This window comes from Chionomys nivalis, chromosome 22 (assembly GCF_950005125.1).
Source record: "Chionomys nivalis chromosome 22, mChiNiv1.1, whole genome shotgun sequence".
Taxonomy (NCBI): domain Eukaryota; kingdom Metazoa; phylum Chordata; class Mammalia; order Rodentia; family Cricetidae; genus Chionomys; species Chionomys nivalis.
Genome location: NC_080107.1, coordinates 7335006 through 7359881, shown reverse-complemented (window position 1 = coordinate 7359881; position 24876 = coordinate 7335006). Strand labels below are relative to the sequence as shown.

The window sequence follows — 24876 nt, the reverse complement described above, 5'->3', positions numbered from 1 at the left end:
AGCTGGATGACTGATGGTGGGGACGATGTTGATTCACAAGAAGCTCTGTTCATTTGCATGTAATGGAATTACAGGATTAATAGCACTGGGTGTTTAAGAACATCCTTATCCTTCTTGCCAGAAAACGTCCCTCTCTGAAACAAATAAAGGGGTGGATTCTGGGAGTAGAGGTCCTTTTAGCTAACGTCTGACTTGTGACCTAAGCTCCAGTGAGAATATACATGTAAAGAAAGCGCTACTCCCTGGCACTTTCCAGAGCAGGAGCACTGCCATGGCTGGAGAATGATGAAAAGCCCGTCCCTCATATACACATTTCTGCCAGTCTGAACTTTGTAAATACTGGGATCCACAGAGTGGAAGAAACTGCCCTGAAATGCGGCTCTGTGCACATCCAGCCCGCTTTAACCCACCCACTGTCCAAGATGGATGGGGTAGTGCCATGACAGCAGGACAGGCAGGAGACGTTTCTGATGGATAAAATTTGTTTTCCCGAATAATGCTATGGAAGAGGATGGCAAGCACGCATGCTTTCTGATGAATAACTGTAAGGTGTGGGTTTTGGTAACTCCCCAAGTCTCCTGATAGTGTACGATTTGCCAATAGGGGTTATGGGAACATTTTTGAGAGGACATCGTTAGGTGAAGACTGGGAGTTTTCCTGTCTCCCATATGCTGGTATTTTTTATGTATACCTGTGTCTGCGTGTGAAAGCTGTTTGAATAGAGTTTCGGCCACTGGGACCGATGCAAAAGGGGGCCATGTTGGAGTGAAGTTTGGCAACCTAATGGCTCCCTTGGGGAGACTGTCTCCACACGGAGGGAACTGGGGGGAGACTGCCATGTGTCACAAGGTCCAGCATTTGTTATTTTATGACAGTTGTTACTCAAGATGGAAAAAGTTAATCCCAAAAATGAGACTGGAGATACAAGAGCAATTATCTGTAGCCAAGAGTGCACATAGCTACATTGTATCAGCACAACTGTGAAATGCCATCACTACTATCCCAGTAGGGGGTAAGATCTTCAGGGCACCATCCCCCTTTAAAGGGCTTTCCCTCTCCTGCCCCATCCAATTCAGAACAGCTAGAGCCTCTAATAGTCCCCGTTTGGCCCAGTTCTCTAGCTTTGTCTCCTTGAATTTGTTGATGACAGAAATGTCTTGATACAGGGACATTCTTCAATTATCCCTTTACAGAAGAAACGTCTGTGCAAATATTTAAACTACCTCGTCCCTCCGTGCAAATTTGCCTTTAGATCAATCTGGTCTTGGATGCATGCCAGGAATAGTTTAAGCATGGAAGTTTCTAGGTGGGAAGAGTGTACTGCACCGACACTGCGGGGCTTTGCCGGGGGCTTGGAGCCTTTGGTCCTTCCTTCCACACACTCCGATTGTCCCTCCGGGACTGGGAGTTCGCGGGACAGTCGGCATATAGTTTTGTTTATAGAACCAGGCCTCGGAAGGGCGCCGAGGGCCAGAGGCTTGGTCTTACTGAGCGGAGGCCGCCAGGCTGCGGTTCCTGGGTGAAGCCCTTTCCCACCGCTCCCCGGCCTGAATGCCGCAGTCTTTCCCGGCCTCTCCTCTCCAGCCCAGGACTCGCACCACTGCTGGACTGGACTCGCGGGAGGATCGCCCGTCCTGAGCAGGTTCTGCCGGGTGACCGATCCCTGTACCCCTCGGGTTCACGAGGACGCCTGCCCGGGACCAGACAGACACTGGAGCCGGCCAGAAGCGGGTGCGGTGGGCACGCAGCTGGACAACCCCGGGCCCGCGGGATCGATCTGGGCTGGCTGGTGAACAGGAGCCGGGGGGCGGGGAGCCCGGAGCGCCGCCCCACCAGCGCGCCCCGCCCGTGGGAGAGGAGGGGCTGCGGCGCGGAGGACCACTGGAGGCGCCGCGCGGCCGCCGCTGTCCGCGTTGGAGACCGCAGCTCAGCGCAGGCGGCGCCGGTCCCTGCGCCTCCGGAGCCTCCGCCAGCCAGCGCGCCGGGCGGGTAGCACGGGCCATCTCTCACGGCGACCTACCGCTCGCGCTGCAGGTAAGTGTCTCTCGGCCTCGGGGTGGATACCCCGCGCCAGTCGCGCGACCCGGGGGCATTGTGCGCGTCCGGAGGGCCGAGGACCCTGGCGATAAGCTGGTGGGCAGCCGCAGCCCCAGGGCCCCGGAGGCATAGCGGTCCCCAGAGGCTCCCAAGCTGGAAGCCTGGAGGAGCGCGGAAGCAGAGGAGCCGAATAGGTCCCCGGTGCGGCCAGAGTGGGAGGGGGTACTGGTGTCACTGTCCCTGCTCGCCGCCCGCCCTCCCTTCCCGCGGCTGCCCGGGAATTCGGCTTCCTGGTACACACGCATCCTCCCCGCCCCCCGCGCGCAGCTCTGCACCCCCTGTGCCCGCACCCTCAGGCCGGCTGGCTGGGAATGGAAGTAGGGGCCGGGAGGACTGATGTAATTGTCGGCGGAGAACCGAACCGGTGCGGATGAGAGCGCCCGCGCGAGCTGACGCCTACGTTGCACCTTTCAGGGAATCCGGGGAGCCGCGGGCAGTGGCCGGGCAAGTTGTGCAGCGGGTTTGGTTGTGCGCGTGCACTGCGGACTGCCCTCGTGGGCGCTCCTGGCTACCCCAGGCTAGCGTCCCTGCAGCCCTCCCTGCAGCCTGCGTCCACGCTCACGGCCCGAGCTACCTTCTCCGGTTCAGATCGGGACAGGGTTTGCATTGCAGTCAGGACGTGCTTCCCCTGCGTCGAGCTTGGAGCTGCCCGCAAATCGAGTCGCCGGGGACGCTTGGGGGAGGAGGGATGGGAAACCTGGGGAGGAAGCTGCGGAGAACTAATGGCACCCGCAGATTTATAAAAACCTCTTCTGTCTGCACACGCACCGCAAGCCACGTTTTAAGCTGCTTTGGAAAGTTATGGGCAGATACTGATTTTGTGACTATTCTGTGATCTATCTACCTGGAAGGTTGGTGAAACTAGAGACCTAAAGCTGGGGGAAGCATTACATAATGGACATGAAGCAAATGACAGAAACTAAGCGGATTTACCGGTTTGCCAAATTATTTCTCGCTTCTGGACAGAAAGTCCTATAAGGCTTTTTAAAAATAATTTCCATTTTGGAGTCATTGGGCAAGCTTTAATAAGTCATACATTATATTTGATTGCAGTTTCTCCTGATTAACAAAATATATTTTGAACATCTTTTCTTAAATTGAAAAATTGCATATTGATTGGTAGCTATGATACAGAGTTCAGAAATGTATTCTTCAAAGGAAATTAAATTTCCCACTTTAAGACTATTAAACTTGGGTTTCCTCTATTTTAGTTTTTCATAATATATCTATAGATTTCCCTTCTGCGCCCCCATCCCCCTTTGCTTTGAGGCTTTTCCGCAGCTTTGGATACTGCGAGTTCACGATGTTGATATTCCTATCTAGTGTTACAGCATTGCAGGTGCAAAGACCAATAATAAATGAATCAGAAGACCTCGCGGTAACTCTGAGAACGAGCAGGTTCCCAAGGTCGAAGGGAAGATGCTGTGTAACTCAGCTATAATCACCTACAGAGAATGTGCATGCCTCGTTGGGTTACAAGGAAGGCCCTGATTGGTGGAATCATTCCTGGTATTGGCTTCCTTATTTAGTATATTTTACCCAAGTAAATATTTTTTAAAGTTATCATGATATGTTGAAATGTAAAACCTTTGCTTTTTAGCAACCTTAAACCTCTTGCTTTTGGCCAGATTTTCAGTTGTGATGGGAACTGAATTATACATTCAGTGGCTGAATTGCTTTTGGGGAGACTGCTTTTTTAAATGGTGATGAGTTATCAGTTGTATCTTGCTTTTAGTATCTTGTAGTTCTCTTGGATTCCACAAGATTGTGTAACAGATGTTGTCTTATCTCTAATTGAACCTCATATGAATTTTACTCTTCCTTACGTTAATATTACTCCAGTAAGAAACAGTTTGCCTGGTGGTGGTGGCGGCAGCACACGCCTTTAATCCCAGCACTCTGGAGGCAAGGGTGGGCAGATCTCTGTGAGTTCGAGGCCAGCCTGGTCTGCAGAGAGTTCCAGAACAGCCAAGGTTACACAGAGAAACCCTGTCTCCCCCCACCCGCACCCCCTGCCCAAAAAAGTCTGTCCAAGATGAAATGTTTTTGGTGGGAAGTTTGTTGGAGTGCTATCGATGAAAACAGATTCACGTGAAACTAAAGTGGACAAAAGTTTCATGTGGTCACTCATGAAGTTATGAAGACTAGGGAGATTTCATTTTATTACGTTGCTTGGTTAACTAGGATTCTGTGATCATTCAGTTGATAATTTCTCAGCAAGTCCCTACTCTGTTGAAGACACTGGTCTGCATTCTGTGGGAGATATAAAGGATTCCCCTGCCCTGATGAATAATTTTTTTTTGTTTACTGAAAGAAGAATTTGTTGTTGTTGTTGTTTCCCGAAAAGGTTAAGTAATAGTTATACTTTAAAATCCTGGACAAAAGAGTTTTCTGTTTCTGTTTTTATCTTTTTAAATTCACTCCCTCGACTCTGTATCGCCTTGTTGTGTGTAGCAGGAGCTAATTGACTCTCACTGCTGTGCAATATTCCATCTGTGCCTTGTAACTGTGTCTGTCTGATCTGCAGCCAGTGGCCTCCCTCTTTTGCATTAAAAAAATTGCACTATTTTTCCTGAGGTGTGCGTGTAAATGTTTCTCCTGGGCAGATGCCAAGGGCTAGGATTGCTGGGTTGTAGAGTGGTGAGTGTCTGAATTCCTAAATATTGTCATATTGTATCCCAAGATTGCTGTGCTAGCTTACCTGGGGAAGTCAGGGAGACAAGCTAACAGATAAGCAACTGCAAAAACAAACAACAACAAAGCCAACCAAACAAAAACAAAAACAAAACAAACCAAGAAACAAAAAAAAACAGTTTTCACATGCATATTCTGACATACACTTTTCTTTTCCTTTTAAAGAAAAGCAACGATGAACATTAAGTTTGGGAGGAAGCCAGCAAGGTGGTTCAGTGGATAAAGGCCTGTTGCAAATCTGATGACCTGAATTTTATTCCCAGCATCCATGTGGAAGGGAAAGAACTGCTCCCATAGGTGGCCTTTGACCTCTCTACTCAAGCTGTGCCACACGTGCCTATAAACAGACAGATAAACAAATAAATAATTAAAATGTTTAAAAAGGGGTGCAGTTGTCTTTTAGGAGATCAGGAAGGTGACTACAGGCTACACACAGTGATCTTACTTAGGTATGGTGATGAATTCATACATAATCATTATATTTTTAAAAAGCAAAACAGAGGATCTTGGAAGAACTGATGATAATATTTTAAAATTCTCAGGGAAAAGCAAGCAATATTAGTAGAGCTGTCACACAGCAGGCTCCTGTGTCAAGACCCAGATGTCACTTGAAGGACAAGAAGCTGTCCCTTTGTATAAGCATGGATTGCAAGAACTGCTGTTGGACATGGCGGGAAGCATGGGCAGGAAGTGGTCCCACTGGGAAGAGGACCATGTAGAACTTTGGAGATGTATGGCCATGGAGGAGGGAGACATTGACAGTTTTCCAATAGTGAAATACTCCAGATGCCCAGGGGATGATGGGTAGAAGTTAGGAAGAGAGGTTCAAGGCAGGAACCCTGGCTGTCTGAGAGTTCTCAAGTTCCGAGAAAACGAAAAAGGGTTCATGTTAAATCACTGAAAAGGTGATCTAGGGCTTATGACCTTAGATCAGTCAGAGATATTTGGCTAAAGGAACTAGAGAGGTTCTGGTGGGGTTTCAGATGTTGAGTATGGAGTTAGTAGATGTCACATATGTGAACACATGGCCTTGGAGCTCTGAGGAGCGGTGAGGACCCTTGGCACTGAAGGACGGCACCTCCTGAGGTATCTGAGCAGATGTGGGAAGGTCGGTGACAGTGACAGAGGACTCGTTGTATTGTGTGTCTGCTAACGTCAATGCAGTAAATTCACTAAGATTGCGTGATGTGTCAGGATGGACGGTGACATTGATTCCGAGTCGAGAGAGCCCTGGGCTTACATGACAAGTACTAGGTAGGAAGGACCAGCCATCCGCGGTGTGTAAGGTGAGGGTGGGGCGTGTACTGCACACCTGGAGTGAGGATGCTAATAACCACCTCACAAGGTCCCCGATAATGTAGTAGGCTCAGAAATAGGGACCTTTAGGTTTGCTTTCCTACTGTTCCTCATTGAATATTGCCAAGCACACACACACACACACACGCATGTATTTTTTTCTCGTTATACCTCCTTGACAAATATACAGCCGCCCTCTGGAGTTCTGTCATAAGAGTGTTGCTTTGTTCTCCTTTGGAGACAAGGTTACCAGCTTTTGATTTAGTCCTTTGTTCTCTTTTGTTTTGACAGGTTCTCTCTATAAAGTTCAATTTGGTCTTGAACTAACGTGGCCCAGGCTGACCTCAGACTCAAGATCCTTCTGCTCCAGCTGTAGGAATATTAAGGTTATAGCCATTTCTAGACTGGGCGTTCTACTTATGAGGTTATTTTGGGATAAGATATAATGTCACTTTGGCTGCATGTCACTGTGACCAACACTATAAACAAAAAGCCTCTTAGGGAGGAAAGAGTTGGTGTGGATTCCACTTCTAAGGCACAGCCCATTGCAGAATAGGAGCTAAGCAGGGGCTTGAAGCAGAAAACATGGAGAAGCGCTGTATGCTAGCTCACTCACAGGTTGTGCTCTGCTCAGCTTTCTTATATAGACCAGGGCCATCCATCTAGGGATGGTGCTGCCTGCAGTGGGCTGGCCCCTCTTGCATCCATTAATGATCAAGACAGTCCCTCACAGACATAGCCACAGACTAGTCTGACCTCGGTAGTTCCTCAGTTGAGGCTTTTGCAAGTTGACAATTAAAACTAGCTGGGACGCTTGCCTTTTGATGTTGTTTTCAAATATACGAAGAAAATATTCAGGCAGTAGAAATAGTCGTGTTTTTGTTGATGCCTGAATGACTCACTGTAAGTTGGTTCCTAGATGTTCAAGCTCACAGGGCTGTAAGCAGGGTCTCTGCAGGAGGCAGGGCTTTAGCTGGTTAGGCAGAGTGCTTGCCTGCCCTGCACACGCCGAGTTCGACCTTTAGTGGAGCAAAAGGCAAAGCCAAACCAAAGGAAACACACACTCAAAAACTATTCTAGTAGTGCTCCCGTTTTCCAGGTTAGGAAAAGGAGGCCCCACACTTAACTCCGTGAGACTCAGCCCTGCACATAATGCCAAGAGAAGGTCCAGCAAGTAATTTAATTTTGATAGTGGGGACAGGAAATAAAGCCTGTCCCTTAATTAAGGAACCTTAAGGATAGAAGAGTAAGAAAGTGAGTCAGGATTAAGATTTTAACACTTCTTGTGATATATATTCATGTATTTATTTATTCTTAAAAATATTTATTTATTTATTATATATACAACATTCTGTCAATGTGTATGCCTGCAGGCCAGAAGAGGGCACCAGACCCCACTACAGGTGGTTGTGGTTGCTGGGAATTGAACTCCAGACTTTTGGAAGAGCAGACAATGCTCTTAACCTCTGAGGCATCTCTCCAGCCCCTCATGTATTTATTTATATATTTCCTCTCTGCCTGTATGTAGTTTTTAGTGTTTACTCCGTTTTTAAAAGATTTATTTTCATTTATGTGTATGAGTGCATTGCATGCATGCATGTATGCGTACCCCAGAAAAGCCATGGGATCCCCTGAAGCTGGAGTTATGGATGGTTGTGAGTTGTCACGTGGGTGTTGAGAACCAAGCCAGGGTCCTCTGCACCAGCAGCAAGTGCTCCTAACCACTGAGCCATCTCTCCAGCTCCAAGAGTTTGCTTTTTGGACAACCATCATCCCATCTTTTGTTCAGTAGTGGGAGAGCACAGCAGAAAGTTAGGTTCTCTTGTGTTGACTGTTCTGTCTCATTTCCTTGGCATCCTCCTTCTTTGTGTCAGTGTGCACTGGGGCCGGGCATGGGACCTTAGCGTTTAGGTTTTGCCACCCTTTCTGTGGCCTTGAGACAGACCTATTCACCTTTTGAAACCTGGTAGAGGATGGAGAATTACACCCATTTATTTTTAGAATCCACCCCCTGAAGTCAAACCAAAAATAAACTTGGCCTCAATTTCTAGTGGTAGGTGCTACTTCACATGCCCTAAACTAGTTTTATTTAATTATTTATAATTGTGGTGCTGGGGACAGCACCCAGGACCTTGTATGTTAGGTAAGTGCTCTACCACTGAGCTACATCCTCAACTCCTTCTACATTTGAAGAAGCTACTCGAATGCTCTAATACATAACACAGTGCTATCCCATGTAGTACATGTATTAGCTACCTAAGTATCTAAAAGAACATTAAAGTAAGCATATTTCGTTGTGTGTTATTTCTGGAGATGAGAGTTGTGAGTCTGGATTTATTTTAAATTATGACCATATTTTTGCTTTCTGTTTATCCATAGCAGCTAGACAAGCTTTTGCATATTCTCACCCCATCAGGCAGCACAACTGAGCAGTGTTGATCGCATAATTTCCCAAGAATAGAGAGAGTGGCACGGTTGAATGGCATGTGGATTGTGGAAAGACATTAATGTATTCTTTTTGATCCCAGTAAATTTACAATTGAGGCAAGAGCTACAGAGCAGTCTGCAAGCCAAGCAAATGAAGGGCTCATGTCAAAGTCCCCTAGGAACACAGGGAAAGAGGACAGTGTTGACTCCCAGACTAGCAGGTAATGTAGTAGAAGGTCAGCAGAAGGGGATGGAGGTAGCTGCGACCTCACCTGTCTCTCAGGATGTGCCAATGGGGAAATAAAAGTATAGCCCTCAGAGGATGAAGGTCAGGTCTTTTGGAAACCACCTGGCTCTCCATTAAAGTAAAATTTTTAAATATCTTGGAGTCTGTAAAAGAAATAACATTATGAAAAGAAACAGATGTAGCTCTGTGTGAGGGATGGTCACCAGTCTAACAGGCAGAAGATAAAATGTATCATATCAGAGGCTGCTCACAGCATTCCTAATGGCCAAGGAGCTCTCATGTGTCAAGAAGAGAAAATGACTCATAACCTAAAGAAAAGGGCAAAGGAAATGAGGAAACCATTCATTTCACAGAAAATTAATCAGAAGTGGCACTTATAAATACAAAATCATGCTTTCTTCATTAGGGGAGAAATTCAAGCTTCTCTTATTTAATTTCTTGTATCGGCAAAAATCATGACATTTACTACATTATGGTGGCAAGGTTTTCAGAAACCAGTGAGCATCATGCATTGTGGTTGGGTGGACAGAATGGCAGGTGCAGCATCCAGGGACAGTGCCACTGGCGTTTCCACCCTAGTGTGCTCTGTGGACCTCAACGGGTTGCTCTATCGCTACACTTGGCAGAATGAGTTTGCATAGAACTGTATTACAGCATTGATTAAGGAAAAGTGTATAGGAAGTTATTATCCTGAACTGGTTAAGCTGGGCATCGTGGTGCATGCCTTTAGTTCCAGCCCTTGGGAGGTACTGGAAGGACATGGAAATCAAATACAAATTACAGTTTCATTACCCTCAGTAATTTTTCTTAAATTTCTTAAATTTTTTTTCTTGTTTTTGTTTTTTGAAACAGAGTTCTGCTATAGAGCTCAGGCTGGCTTTGGACTTCGGATTTTTGTGCCTGAGCCCTGTTCTAAAGCTGAAACTACAGGTGTCTTTGCTTCCTGGTCTGATTCGCTCTATTTGCTTTGAAATATCTTTTTTTTTAAAGATTATGTAATTAATTAATTGGTGTTGGTGATTGAACCAGGGCCTCAGGTATGCTAAGCAAATGGTCTACCAGTGAGTTATATCCTAAGCCTTGATGGCAGAAGATACAAGATAATCTCACACTAGTTCAGAATTATGTATAATAAAGTGTTATTTATTTAGGGAAGATTCACAGATCACTGTCCTCGATCACAATCCTCTGCACGAATGGGGAACAGGAACAGAGTTTTAGCAGCCGGAAATGAGAACCAGAAGCATAGAGAGCTAGCGCAGGCTTTACAGCTACATTTATAGTATGAGAGACCATGCCCTAGTAGACTTGTATCTTAAAGGCTATTGGCTGAAGGAGCAGAAGGAGCTCCCACAACAAAGCCCCTCTTGAATTTATGAGAGTGATGCCTAAGTTCTTTGTACAAAAACATAAGAAACACAGAAAAGTCTATTTTCAAGTCTCTTGTATTGCCACTTCTAAAATAGTACTTACAAATTGAGTGTAACCTTCAGGATTTGCTTTGCTTGTTTTAGTTTTGTTTTGTTTTTTCAAATAGTTTTCATTACTTAGCAGTGTTTTTAATTATAAGGATTTCAGAACATTACCTTTTTTCTCTGGTGCAGCATTAACTTCACAGCAAAATCAAGTAGAACGTGCAGAGCCAGTAAACACGCCTGTCCTTCCTTCATGCATGCCATCAACACCTGCACCGCTACTGAGTGCTGGCTCCAGTCAGTGGACCTCAAGGGGACATCATTATCTAGAGTTCATGGTTGACGTGCAGGGTCGGTCTTCTTAGTGCACATCAATTGCCTGTGCAGCTGTATAATGACAAGAGCGTACCACTGTAGGAGGGGACAAAATGATTACATGCTGTGGGTGGGATTTGTCTGTGTCCCGACAGTGGTTCCCAAATAACCACACAATGACTTATTATTATTTGTAAATGCTTGGCCTATAGCTTAGGCTTGTCTCCAACTAGCTCTTACAACTTTAATTAACCCGTTTCTGTTAATCTATGTGATGCCCTGAGGCTCGTTTACCTCATGTATGAACTTTTCATGTTGCTTCTTTCACGTTGGGCTCATGACTCCCTCTTCTTCCTTCAGTGTTCTCTCTGCCCTGAAAATCTTGCCTTGCCATCAACCAGTCAGCTTTTTATTACCAATGAAATCAACACTTCTTCACAGTGTAAAGAAGGATTGTTCCACAGCACACTGCCCTGAAGAGCTATGCTGTCCCAGTTTGTCTCCATGTCAACCTGTGCCACCAACTCCTTACATTCATATTGTCTATATTGCTAAACATAATTGTTTTGGGAGTCTCTTTCTTTCTTAGTGTTTTATTTACTTAAATTTTTGTTAGTGTGCATTGATTACACATAGTGATAGGCTTAATAAAGACATTTTTGTTCATGTACATCATGTATTTTGACCATATTCACCCTCTCGTACTTTCTTACCCCCTGCCCTCATATTATTTTCTCATTCTCCCCAAACAGACCCTCTTCTAACTTTTGTCATACACACACACACACTCACGCATGCACACATGCACACACACACACACACACACACACACACACGTAGATAGAAGTTTCTGTCCACCCAGTTCCTCAGCCATTCAGTCCCAAAGAAATACACAGAGGTTTATATTAATTATAAACTGTTTGGCCTATTAGCTCAGGCTTACTATTAACTAGCTCTTACAACTGAAATTAACCCATAATTCTTATCTATGTTTAGTCACATGGCTTGGTACCTTTTCTTAGTAAGACAGTCTCATCTTGCTTCCTCTGTGTCTGACTGGTGACTGACTCTCTACCTTTCCTTTTCCCAAAATTCTCTTAGGTCTGGTTGCCCCACCTATACTTCCTGCTTGGGTCACTGGCCAATGAGCACTTTATTAAACCAATATGAGTGACAAATCTTTACAGTGTACAAAAACATTCTCCCACATACACACATATAACCAATGATTTATATATGAGGTTTAAAAATAAAGGATCAGAGAAAGGTTGCGGTATTTGTGCATTTGTCTTCCTGGCTCTGGCTTATCTTGTTTGCTCTGAGGATCTGCAGATATATCCATGGTCTTGCAGGTGGTGTCATTCCGACCTCCCTTAGACTGTGCAAACCTCCGCGGTGTATACACATTTTTCTGTCTGTTCATCTGGTAGTGACCAAGGCTGGTTTCAGAGCTTGCCTGTTGTGAGTACTGCTACAGAAAATTAAAAAAAAAGTGCATTGGCAGGTGTCTGCACAGCATGCTGACTTAGTTTCTTTGGGTGTGTTGGCCAGGAGTGATATCGTATGGTAGTTCTATATTTGGTTGTTTTGAAGAACCGTATGCTAGCCAAGATCATAAAAAAAAACCCAACTGTGTGTAGTATATGGGTGTGTACAGGTTTTCATGTGTGGGCCGAACATGCGTGTATTTGCACGTGTGGAGATTAGAGGTGGATGTCAAGTGTTTGCCCCTGTCATTCTCCATCTTATTTAATTTGAGGCAGTGTCTCTCACTGAACCTGGAGCTCACAGACTAAGCCAGTCTAGGGATCTGCCTATTTCCCACTCTTTTCCCTCTTCTTTTCTCTCTTCTTTCATATTTCAGACATTTGATATTTATTTTTAAAAATGTAATCACTATTATTTAGTGTGTATGTGGTTTTGTGTGTATGTGTGTGAGAGAGATATGTGTGACTCTGTGAGTAACTGTGTGTGTGACTGTGTGTGTGTGTGTGTGAGAGAGAGAGAGAGAGAGAGAGAGAGAAGAGAGAGAGAGAGAGAGAGAGAGAGAGAGAGAGAGAGAGAGAGAGAGAGAGAGAAAGGTGTGTGTGTAGGTCAGAGGGCAACTTGCTCAAGGGGTGGAGTGCCTTTGCCTTCTGAGCCATCTTGCTAGTCCCTTAACATCTCTCTGGAGGGTGGTTAGGGATTTGCTGCTAAATGTCTTCTGGGTCTTCTGTGCAGAAGAAAGTAGATTTTCTTGTGTAGGTTTGGGCCACGCCCTGCTGTTCTTGGGCTTTCCTTTGAGTCTTCATCTTTTAGCCACGTGTGAATAACCACTCGGATGTCATGGAAAGCCCCAGTGGGGACTCAGAACTCTTAAGGAAGTAGTCGGGTTTCTTTTTTTTCTCTCCGTTTTTAAAAACCCCTCAAACTAATCTTCTTTAAAGGCTTTTCCTAGAGCTAGACAGCCCTATCTATTCATCTTCTTAACTCCCACATCCATGTAAGTATTGTTCAGTATATAATTTTTGTTAATTGATTCCTATAAAAATTACTCTGTATGTTGTTTGCTGTTAGAAGTGCTAATTATAGGTTTGTTTTATTTGTATTTACTTTTTAGTCTTTGGGAACACTGGATTTAAAAAAACTTTGAAGCCTTTTCCTTAACCTTTAATGAAAACGCATACTCGAATGAAGCAATACTGTGTGTCTAGTATCAAAATTTTCATTCCGGGGCAGCTGACAGTTATTTCTGTTTCTCCTCGTGAGAAATGCTTCTAAAAACATTGAGAAAAGGTTATTTGAAGAAAATGTCTAACTATTCTTTGTGAGCTGGCCAACTGGTGAGAGATGACAAAGTTTAAGAATTTGGTTTTCCAAGGCAGCAGTAAGGCTAATAAAGGTTAAATGCATTTCTTTAATATGCAGGTATTGCAGCTCTTGAACAGCTTCAGTTTGGTTGCAGATGGGCTGCTTGACTCTTCTGCAAATCAATGACTTGAATTAAATTCAAGAAAAAAATCTTTTTCCTCAAACACATACAAATTTTAAAAATTATTTTATATGTTTGTGTGTGCGTGCACACATGCATATGCCCAAGTGTAAGTATGTGCATGTATGCATGCATGCATGCATGCAGTAGTCCCCAGAGGTCAGAGGAGCATCAGATCCCCTCGAACTGAAATTACAGATGGCTGTGAACAGTGTGGGTACTGGGAATTGAACCCGGGTCCTCTGCAAGAGCATCAAGTGCTTTTAACTGCTGAGCCATCTCTCCAGGATAGTCTGTTGAGAAGTACAGCTTAACTCACCGTTCTGACTTAAAGAGCTTAGAATCCTAGTTAGTATTCTAAAGAAAATATTGGTGAACTGTTGGGAACTGTCAGACTGCTGATTCTCACAGAATGAGCTCAGAACGACAACTTAAAAGGAAAAGAACAGCCAGCCTTCAAAATAATGGTTCCTTGGGAATAACTTGGAGACTATTTTTGTGACAAACAGATGCCCCAAGCCTCTGTTACATTTCCTTAGTATCTCAGTATGTAGTATTTGCCTTTCCAGCATGAACCAAAATGTGAAAGGACGTCAGACACCACCTGGTTCACCTTTCTCATTTTGCAAACAGGGAAACTGAGGCACAGAGAGTTGAGTGAGGTATTCAGACCAGTGCGAGTCCATCACTTGCACTGACCATGCCACCGCTGGCTTCTAAAGCATCGTGACTGGTGTGTGGTGCACAGTATTTGGTTTGCAGGTACGTGTGCTGATGCAGGGGAATGCTGGCGGGGCGGGTCACATTCTTCCTATTCCGAGGTGTGTGTCTGATGGGTGGAGTTCACGGGTAGTCCCACAGGTGTGCGGAGTTGCTGCCGTCCTACTGCTTTCTCAGGATGACATCAGCTTTAAAATCAGGCCACACACTGGGCAGATATAGATAGAGCCCTCCGAGGATGGGGTAACCTGGTAGAGGGTGGATTGCAGCTGTTGATCCACGCAGTCCGACATGGCACCAAAGCACCTGCCTCTGGTACTGGAATCAGACAGCTGAACCAGGTGGTGTCTGATGTCCTTTAACAATTTGGTTCATGCTGGAAAGGCAAATACTACACACTGAGATACTAAGGATAAGATACTTCACTTCCCCTCCTGACCTTGGTGCAATTATTATCATATATTTTACTTCCATAATAAACAGCACATTGAATTGTTTCTGCTTTCATTTGAACCATCTTTTAAGGTGATGTAAATAACATTTTAAAACTACATGTTTATACAGCTACTATTGTATTCACTGTCTATAGCGCCTGTCATTCCTTTTTGCAGGTCCTTGCATCCATCTGGAATCGTTTAGTTTCTGTGTAAAGGATTTAAATGCAATTGTAACACACACACACACGTGTGCGTGCGCACATGCACACACACACACACACTCTACACGCACACACATACACACTCTCCACATACACAGTGTGTGTATGTCTGGAGGGATAGGAGTTGAGACATTTTCTTTCTGCCATTATTTATTCAGATTTTATCCTTCCTTTTCCTCCCGCTCTCTGTGTTCGGGAACTCCACTTCATGCTAGTCTGCTGGGCGTGGCCTTGACGGCTCACGAACTATGTTTTTTCTCTGAGTTTTTACTCCTCAGAGTCTCTGTTGCTATCTCTTCAGACTTGACATCTTTATCTCTGGCATTGTTTAAAGTAGTAATTCCATCCAAAGACTTGGTTTTAGAAGTCTGACTGTTAGTACTCTGTGTGCCAGTCCAGATGTCCACATGTCACTGCATGGATATGGAGACTAGAGGACTACATTTGGGAGTCAGTTTGCTCCTTCCGCTGTTGGTTTCCAGGTTGAGAACTTAGGTTTATAAGCTCCAAAGAAAAACACCACACGCACACAGACACACTCACGCACACATACACACGCACACGCACACACACACTTTAATCTCAGATGCTGTAGTCTTAATCTCTAAAAGCGGTGCTGGAAGCTTTTTAAGATAACACAGGATACAATCAGTCCTAGTTTGGTATTCTTGTCTGCTGGCTGTACTGATAGTGTCTATTCTGGGTTTCGATCTCATAGCGAGGCATGCATTTCCCATAAGTGAGTCTTTGGGTTCCTAGTCATTTTTGCCTGGATTCTACACCCTGTGAATTCTGCCTCCATTGGTGCTCGGTTTGCTCTCCATTCCTGTTAATTTTCTGGATCTTTCTTTGTGGGTATTACTTAGGTTAATTTGATTCTTTTAGGCCTCAGTTGAAGATAGTTAGATGCAACTAGATAGTATTTGGGTTAGGACTAATTATCTCCCAGAACCGGCTCAGACCCATCTGTGAACTCCATGCAGTGCCCCCTGAATCAGGAGGCTTCCCTGTCTGGTTTGGCAGGAGAGAGCCAACAGCTGTTGTTGGTGTGAGAGCCATCACTGTGGTTCCATCTCCAGCCTAGCTCTGTTCCTTACCCTGAGGAGCAGCACTCACTGAATACTCAAGGGGAACTCTGCAAACCTCTGGAAGTCTGTGGCATTCTCTCCTGTCCTGCACACTGCAGCCTCCTGGGTTTTGTTTTTCGCTATTGGTATTCAGTGAGTCTGCTGGCTCTGGCTTGGGGTCTCTCTGAGCCTCCGTTGGAAAGTCTTACAGTCTCGTTAAGATTCTCTTCTTCTTCTTCTTCTTCTTCTTCTTCTTCTTCTTCTTCTTCTTCTTCTTCTTCTTCTTCTTCTTCTTCTTCTTCTTCTTCTTCTTCTTCATTTTTCCTTCCTCTTCCTCTCCTCCTCCTCCTCCCCCTTCTTCTTTTTTCCTGAGACAAGGTTTCTCTGTGTGGCCCTGGCTGTCCTGGAACTCACTGCCTAGATCAGGCTGGCCTCGAACTCACAGAGATTCTCCTGCCTCTGTCTCCCGAGTGCTGGGATTAAAGGTGTGTGCCACCACTGCCCAGCTTTTTTCATCTTTCTTGTGTCAGAGATCGCTCTTTCGCTGAGTGGCAGTTTTCTTTACTCGCTCTTTAGCTGTGTTAGAAGGGTAAATCAGTTCTTGTCTCGCTTCCTCTTTGCCAGAGGCAGATCTCCCAAAGAGAGGAGTAAAGTGGGGGCTGGAGGGTGGGGGTAAAGTTAACACAGCCCGTGCAGGGTAGAGATGCAAGACAGCTTATCAGATAACCAAAATGGAGACTTTCTCAGCAGTGTTCAGATACTGTTGAGTGAGATGCAGTGGGTGAAACGTCCTGAAACACCAGAGGCGATCGTAGGTGCTTGCAGTCTACTGGTCATTGCTGTGGGGCAAAGGAGTCCCTGAACTCTGTATTTTGGTTGTCTAGTAAGTCTTCGCCTCCTCCTAACAGTTCTCCATAGACGATAAACCCAGAATGTGAAACAGCAGAGCTTCTCTGAAAGAAAGTAAACAGACATTTCCTACAAAGGACACACAGAGTGTTGATGATAAAGGGACAAGTGGGCAGAGGGGACAAAGTAATCCTCTCCCCACCACAGAGCACCGTGCAGAGTTAAGAAACAAAGCAAAGCCAGCAGGTGATGCTCCCAGGGTGTTTTCAGGCCTGTGACTTGACGAATCATAGTTGTTTGGGGTCGCTTATGGAAGCAGTAATTTATTAGCAGACGTGCAGGCTTTGTGGATTTCCAGAATTGTTTGTCTAATCCTCTTAAGGGCATTACACCAGTAAGCAGCCCCGCTAAGTGTCTGATCAGTTTAATTAGAATGGTCATTTGTCATACTTCGGAAGCCTTGGGCTCTTGGTTATGGAAGGATCGAAGGCAGAGAAGCATTTCCTCCATCTTTTCAGGTCACGTCTCAGGTTGTGAGAGACGACCCCCGAGTGAGTTAATAGCCTTTAGCTCTTGAGACGCATAAAGTGTGTTGGCTAATCAGGTTATGCATTGAATTTTTCAACACTTTTTGGTAATTTTTTCCATAATCTTAATATAAAGTCTGTGTCACAGGCTGTATCTTGGATAAATCAGTATCTAATATCTGTCTCGTGTGAGGAATTAGTTTCTAGTAGATAAGAGGAAACAAAAAGAACCTTCTTGAGTTCTTGAAAATAAAAACACCTGTTGACACTGTATCAACACAGAAGGGAAAGCAAGCACGGACGATACTTAATGTTGTGTGGCTGGGAATTATGAATTCATGCAAATTAACTCAACCTGTGAAAAATCAATTTATTTTATGACTTGATAGTCTTCTTTTTATACTAAACCAATGGGATAAAAAGTCAGGTCACAGCAAAACTGAGGCCATGGAAGCATAACCAAGGTAACTCTAATATTACCCTTTCTTTGAGTTTCTAATTTTTCAAGACAAAAGCTAGAAAATTTGATTTCTGTTAAATCACTTACCAAATAGTTTGGTTTCCTCACTAGACACTCTGGTGAATTCTTTGTAGTTGTTTTCTTACAGGAATTACACATTTATAGTAAGACAAAGCTAATTTTTCTTTTCCCAGTGAGAAAGTCGTGTGACCTCTGATTGGGTCCTGGCTTCTGAACATGGCTCCATGCATGTACACCTGAGGGCTGGTTAGCCTGCTCTTGACGTGATGGAGGGGTTTTGGTACGACAGTTTATAGCATACTCTTCAATATAGATTTCTCTGGTGGTGTTTGCATTTCTCCGCCCCAGTTTTACTCTGTAGCTTGGGTCTCCAGTTCAACATCCTTCCGCCTCAGCCTCCTGAGTCCTGGAATTATAGGCACGCATCACGTCTGTTTGTCTCATGACTGATGTTGACGAAGTGATATTTGGTGCTGTTGTGTCTTTCTAAGGGGTTTCCTGATGTATGTTTATAGGTGAAATACTGATTTTCCATTTTTATTTATTAGTAAGTAGTTGGGAGAGGTACACTGGATGTTTGGTGGGGCTGTTAAAATATTGCAACCAGAGCCAGGTGGTGGTGATGCTCACCTTTAATCCCAGCACTCGGGAGGCAGAGGCAGGCAGATCTCTGTGAGTTCAAGTCCAGCCTGGTCTACAAGAGCTAGTTCCAGGACAGGCTCCAAAGCTACAGAAAAACACAGTCATAATAATAATAATAATAATGCCATCAGGATTCAGCATTTGTATCACCTAGGCCATGTGGATACAGTTGAGCCATGGAGTTAACCGTATTTATTTTCTTCCTGCTGTGAACGGTTTTGTTTTCCTTACGTTAAAGGTTCTGTGTGTGTGTGTGTGTGTGTGTGTGTGTGCGCGTGTGCTTATGAATCTAACTTCATCTGCTGTCAGCAGTCACTCTGCTTAAATCGTGGTCTGTGGTCCCAGCAGTTCTGGTATCAGGTGAGAAATGGAGGCGGGTGGAACCCACCTTATCAGAGACATTCTAACCAGATCCCCGTCATTTATGAGTAATTTGGATCATAGCAGCCAGAGTTAAGTGTCCTGTAATTACATTTTGTCTCCCCAGAGGCTTTCTGGGCCACGCTTCTCTGATTGGATGCTATCTGTGCTCCATGAACACCGTTGGGAGAGCTCCTCCTCTCCCCACAGCCAGGACCCCCTTCCATCTCTCCTCTGCATTGAATCTGCTGCCTTTGAGTCCATGTCCCTTGTTTCAGGAATTTTAATCGCACTGTAACACTCTTAAATAACTGTTAAATAAAGTTTACCTTGAATCAGGGGGCGGAGCTAGTGACTAGTGGGCCAGAATTGGTCATAGAGAAGCCAGTAATTTGAATAGAGAAGACTCACAGGAAAGAGAGGGAAAGGATTAGAGTTGGGCGTTGCCTTTTGGTTTTGGGAGTGAAGGGATAAATCTCTTGCTGAATCTCTGGCCGAAAAAAAAACAAGGTCAGCGGGTTGCTTCTCCCCTTCTCTGATCTAGTCCCCACATCTGACTTCTGAGTCTTGGTTGGTAAACAGAACAATAGAGTCTTAGTTTAAACCTACGTATGTTGGCCTCAGCAGAGCTGGGGCTGAGGGACCAGAAGGTCCTCCAGGCTGCGGCCTGAAAGGCCAGCACGTCATTGACTGTGGGACTATAGGGCTTGGCCAACATGTCCTTGACCGTGAGACTTTTGGGCTGCAGATGGTAATGAAAATAACGGTAGATTATTGTGTAGCCACTAAGCGGACAGAAAAACATCCATCCCCTTCGCTCATCTCCTCTTCCATTTCTTCCTATGTTCTGCCCCCCTTTTTTAATGTCAGAATTTTCTTTCAGCTATCTGGAGACATTTTATTTAAAAGTACTAAGGGGAGAGATTTGAGGCACTCAGGTGGAATTTTCTAACAGGGCTCTGTAGCTCCAGTCTGAGTGGGAAGCCCATCTTCTCCATAGCAGCCATAGCAGCTGAAGTGTTTCCCCATTGGCCTGGGCAGAGTCTCCCAGGCTTTGGCCTAAAGCCTATAGCCATTTCTAGTCTCTATTAAGTAACTTAAAGGCTTTGGAAGACATTATCACCTCTGATTTTGTTTTGTTTAAAATCTCTCTCTACATGATTGCTGTGTCACACTGAAGAATAAGACTACATTAAAAATAAAGGCTGCAAAGTCAGCAAAGACTTTCAAACGATCTTCCCCTGCAATTAAGACAAGGTTGTATATGTCTCTTTGGTGGTTCTGAAGGTTTTTACTAGACAAAAATGAACCCCTAGAATAGGAAGGATTTAATGACAGGAATTGGCATGTTAAGGGCCCTGGCTTGCTGGGACAGTCAAATGTGTCAAATGTGTTGATGTGGTCAAATCCCCGAGAGAAGCAACTTCAGGCAGGAAGATTTACCGTGGCAGATGATTGCAGAGGTCACTGCCTAGGATGCTGACTCTGAGTTCGTGCTGGCACTGAACATCATTGTGCCTGTAGAGCGTGGAACAGCTGTTAGCCACGCTAGCCAGGATGCAAAGGGAATCATAACAGGAAGGGACCCGGTCAACAAAATACAGCCCCCAGAAACAGTGCCCAGTGACACTTTCTACAGTTTTTACTTCCCAGGAGTCTGTTTAGAATTTGAAGCCATCAATGAGTTAATGTGTTAAGCCACTGATTAGGCAAGAACACTCATAATCTAATTATCTCTGGAAAAAAAGAAAAACAACAAAAACCCCTTCTAGACACACCCAAATGTGTACTTCACTAATCTTTTATGCATAATTAATCCAATTAAAATGACAATAAAGATTAGCCATTACTCTATCATGATTTGACCTACAGATACTATCTGATGGCCATCTGCTTAGTATTATGACTTGATAAGTACCCAGCGCACAGACAAACATTGGCACACAGACGGAACGTACAGTGAAGTAGGTAGACACTGTTTCCTGGGGTGGAACACAGGCTGAGACCAGGACAGGAATGAAGATTGTCTAGAGCCAAGCTACTGTGTTCAACATGGGTGTGTCTGCTCAGATAGCCCAAGGATGTGCCGAACCTCCGAGTTGTCCTAGGCAGGTCGAGCAGAGGGGCTGCTCATGCACAAAACGGGGAGCGGCCGCTTGACTTCTGATGTGATTTCCAGAACTTTGGGTGATAGTTGTTTATCACCTATTATCATTTGGGGACAGTTCCCAGTCAGCCTGTCCAGGACTTGAGTCTGCTCTTTACCTGTTCTGAATTATCTCGTGTATCCCCTTCTTTGGATTCGGAACTCTCAAATGGCGACCACCAGCCCTGGTTCCTAACTGCTGCCCTCCTGCAAGCTGGATTCAGCTTGGAGCCAGAAATCTCCTTTGGCTGCTGCTATGAAGACTGGCATATTCTCCACTATGGGACTCCTGCCCAGATAGAGAAGTCCTTGGAACATACATTATACCTCATTATATTATTTCATAAAAGCAGCGTTATAAATGGTTGTTGGGGGCTTTAGTTAGATGCCATTTGGGCTTAACACATGATCAAGACTCCAGCATTACAATCCATTTATCTATGTATCTATGTATCATCTGTCTGTCTGTCTATATATTTATTTTTGAGACCAGGGTCTTTGTTGTTTTTCATTAAATTCAGTAGCCCCTTAAGCCACTGCTGTCCTAATCGGCAATTGCTAATTGGCGGCCACCAGTAGAGGTTGGCTGCTGTTCCCTCAGGCACCGACTCTATCACTGCTAAAGAGAACTTTATCTAGATCTCTAGCCCTCTCTAGAAAGCAGGATTCAAAGGCTGAGGTGAAATTTTGCTTGCTCCGAAAGTCTGAATAGCAAGGATCTAACCTTCTCTCCTGGCTCGCTTCTCCTCCAAAACCCATGCGTCCTTCTGCTAATCCCCACTTAAGAATCCCAGCTACACGTGGTTCCTCCCTACCACTTCCTGTCAGCTAGTTGCTGACTCAACCTCCTGACCCCAGGTTAATTTTATTTAATCAGATGAACGTGACACGTCTTTGGTGACACGTCTTTGCATCATTAAACAAATACTCCATGGCATAAACGAATGTAACACATCTCAAAGTAATATTCCAGAGCAGGTCTCACTGTGTAGCCCTGGGTAGCCTGGAATTCACTGTGTCATTCAAGCCTCCAACTCCCGGAGCTCTGCCTGCCTCTGCTGCCTTGGGCTGGCATTAAAGGCATGCACCACCATGCCTGGCTACAATACATAATTTGAAGTACAATAATGTTTGAAGGTAGGAGATTTGAAAACCAAGTTTTGTGCACAAGTCCCATTGATAAGTTGGGGACTGCCTAGCAGCAGCAGGCAGAGAGGAGAAACGTCATCATCAAATATTCATTAGGCTTTCTGTCATGCACAGAGCTGTTGTGACTGCTGGGATCTACAGGGCCTCTTCAGGGCCTTTTTAAAAAAAAAAAATCAGAATTAGAAAAAAAAGCCAGGTTTAATGAATTCCAGTGCTTCTGATGGCTTTCCAGTCGTCCTGTCCTGTCGTCCCCCCCCCCCCCCCCCGCCTGTCCCCAGAGAGGAGCCGGGGAAGAAGACCAGAAAACCACATGTTTGTTCTCTGGGGGGCAGATTAAATACCCTGTGGGAGTGGTCTTGAGTGTCTTTGGGAAGGGGGTCATCTTTTGGCGGGCTTTCTCAGAGGTGGAGTCTGGACTGAAACAACTCCCAGGGAGGGGACTTGGGGTGAAACTTCCACCTGAACATTCCAGACTCTTTGGATATATGGATGCCAGGGGCTGGGGTGTGGCTTCCATCCAAACACCGACTTTGTTCTTTTAGTGGCTGAGCCTGCATTAATTCATATAATTCTTTTTTTTTGGGGGGGGGTGAGGTGGTCCTCTTAAATTAATACTTCCTGTTAGCTCAGTGTTTTCTTTCAAGCGAAACACTCAGAATATAATATGACACCCAGAGATTTTGAAAAGATTAAAGCTATGCGTTCTAATCATAGCCTTGCAGCTAATGACCTGAACTAATTATGCATAAAGGACCAAGCCATTAGTGTTAGGAGGAAGTGACTTCAGCAAGTTATAGTTGGGCTCAAAGACTCAATAACTATTGCAAACTGTAATCAGGGAGCAGGTATACATTGTATAAAAGACCTTAGCTGGAAGTCATTCATGCTGTTTCAAGTTGGTTTTCCCCCAAGTCATTACCCTTATACTTGGGCATTTTCTTTTCAGTAAAAAAGAAAAAATGCACCTCTTTGAGTTGGAGGTTGGACCAGAAGAGCTCAAGAAAGAGTTGTTTCGTATAAATGCCTGTGTGCTCTACAAACATGGGCCGTCCAGGTTGCTCCTCATCCAGCTATTTTGGGAGCTTTCTAGACCCTTACAATACCAGTCTTTCCAGGCCTCCGTCCTCGGTTCTTACTTTACTTTCCCTTACAGCTCGACCGCATCAAGTTCTAGCTTAGTGATTGCAGATCTCAAATAGGCCAGCTGTCGTCTGCAGTGAAGAAGTGTGTTCCCTTCAGTTGTTTTATAAGAACTGCGGATCCATGTATGTCCCGAATAGACCGCCATCTTTGCTTTCAGATATGCCCTCCACCCTCCCCTGCCTCCTCAATGCGGGAGGCCATTGGACACAACTGCAGACCCCACGCATCCTTCCGCAAACCAGTTCTCTTCATGCCATGGCCTGTGTCCAGCCCTCCTCCATTTTTCTTCCTGCAACGCAATGAAAGCTATCTCTGTGGTCTCCCCAAATGTAGTTTGCCTCCTTCCAGACTCTCCATGGCTGCTGGAAAAGTCTTTGAGGGCCATTCTGTTCATGTTGTGATTTGCTTATGTGCTCTGTGATCCCCCTTTTGTCTGGGGTGCTCTTCTTATACTCCGCCTGGCTATTGCTTATTCACCCACACCAGTGTCAGCCCTGAGGAATAGTTCCAAAAGCTCTCTCCAGTTGGGAAGGCTTTCTACTAAATATGCCAACAGCATCCTGTATTTCCTCGCACTCATTATAATTATAATTGAGTATTTGTATAATTACTGGTTTGATGCCGGATTCTCTCACTCGCTTGTAAACTCCCTGAGAGCAGGGATCATGCCTGCCTGGCTCACCATTCTCTCCCCAGTGCCTCTCATAACAAGTATTTGCCAACTGAATGTAGAATGAATGGGTTGGACAGAAGCTGTGGCATATGCTATGTGTATTTGTACTTATGTTTGAAGATAGGGTATCTGATGTTCTAGGAACTTGAATGCTTCCCACTCCGTAACGAAGCGATACTGTGAAGGCCTTATTTAGATTTTGTTAATTGTTCTGCTGTTTTAGCCTCTTCTCTGCTTCTCTCTAGAAGAGGACGGTATTGGCTAGGCTTGTACTAGAGAAAAAGAGCCAGTGAGTGGTAAAAATATTTAGTGCAGAAAGGAGCTTATGTGACTGCTACGGTTTGGATGCAAAGGGCTCCATCTGTAGCCTCATGTATTGAAGGTAAGGTCTCCAGTCATTGGATCCATCTACTGGGAAATGATTGGGTCATGAGGGCTTTGATATGATCAATGGATTAATCTGCTGATGGATTGATAACATGGCAGTATTGGAATGTGAGCCTCTTTGGGATAATAGATCAATGGGATTGTGGAAAATATATCTTAATTTTGGTCCCTTCTGACCCTCTGCTTCCTGGATGCCATTGTCTGAGCAGCTACTGCCTCATTCTTCCTCTGTGGTGCTTCTACCTTGGCAATACCAATGGTGGAGCCAGCCAGTCATCGGCAGGAATCTCTGAAACCCTGAGCCAAAGCAAAGGTCTTCTATTCTTACAAGGAGATCCTTACAGTCCTGCAGTGGTAAACTAACCAGCAATGATGGGGACAGGCTAGGCAAGTGTGAGAGCGGCCCATTGGGTCTCTTCCTGGACGAGTGGAGGGTGCACTACAGGTCACAGGGGAGTCTCTTCTTCAGAGGCACAACACCCCTGCTGTGCTTTTAAATCATTTCGGCCAGCCTCATTAGCCCACCAGAGTTTGAACCAAGATCTCTTTAAAATCAGCTGGTTAGAGACTTCAGTCTCATTATATAATCTCACCATAGCAGCCCACCCATGA

General features: G+C 44.9%; 1 protein-coding gene across 12 annotated transcripts in view; it reads left to right on the top strand.

The window, feature by feature from the left end:
• The first annotated feature begins 1907 nt into the window (after nt 1–1907).
• Osbpl6 (oxysterol binding protein like 6) overlaps nt 1908–24876 on the top strand; it is a 169703-nt gene continuing 146734 nt past the window's right edge. For all 12 annotated transcript variants that reach the window (XM_057755243.1, XM_057755252.1, XM_057755251.1 and 9 more), the window contains exon 1: nt 1908–2034. The gene's annotated coding sequence lies outside the window, so the exon portion shown is untranslated. The remainder of the gene's footprint in view (nt 2035–24876) is intronic.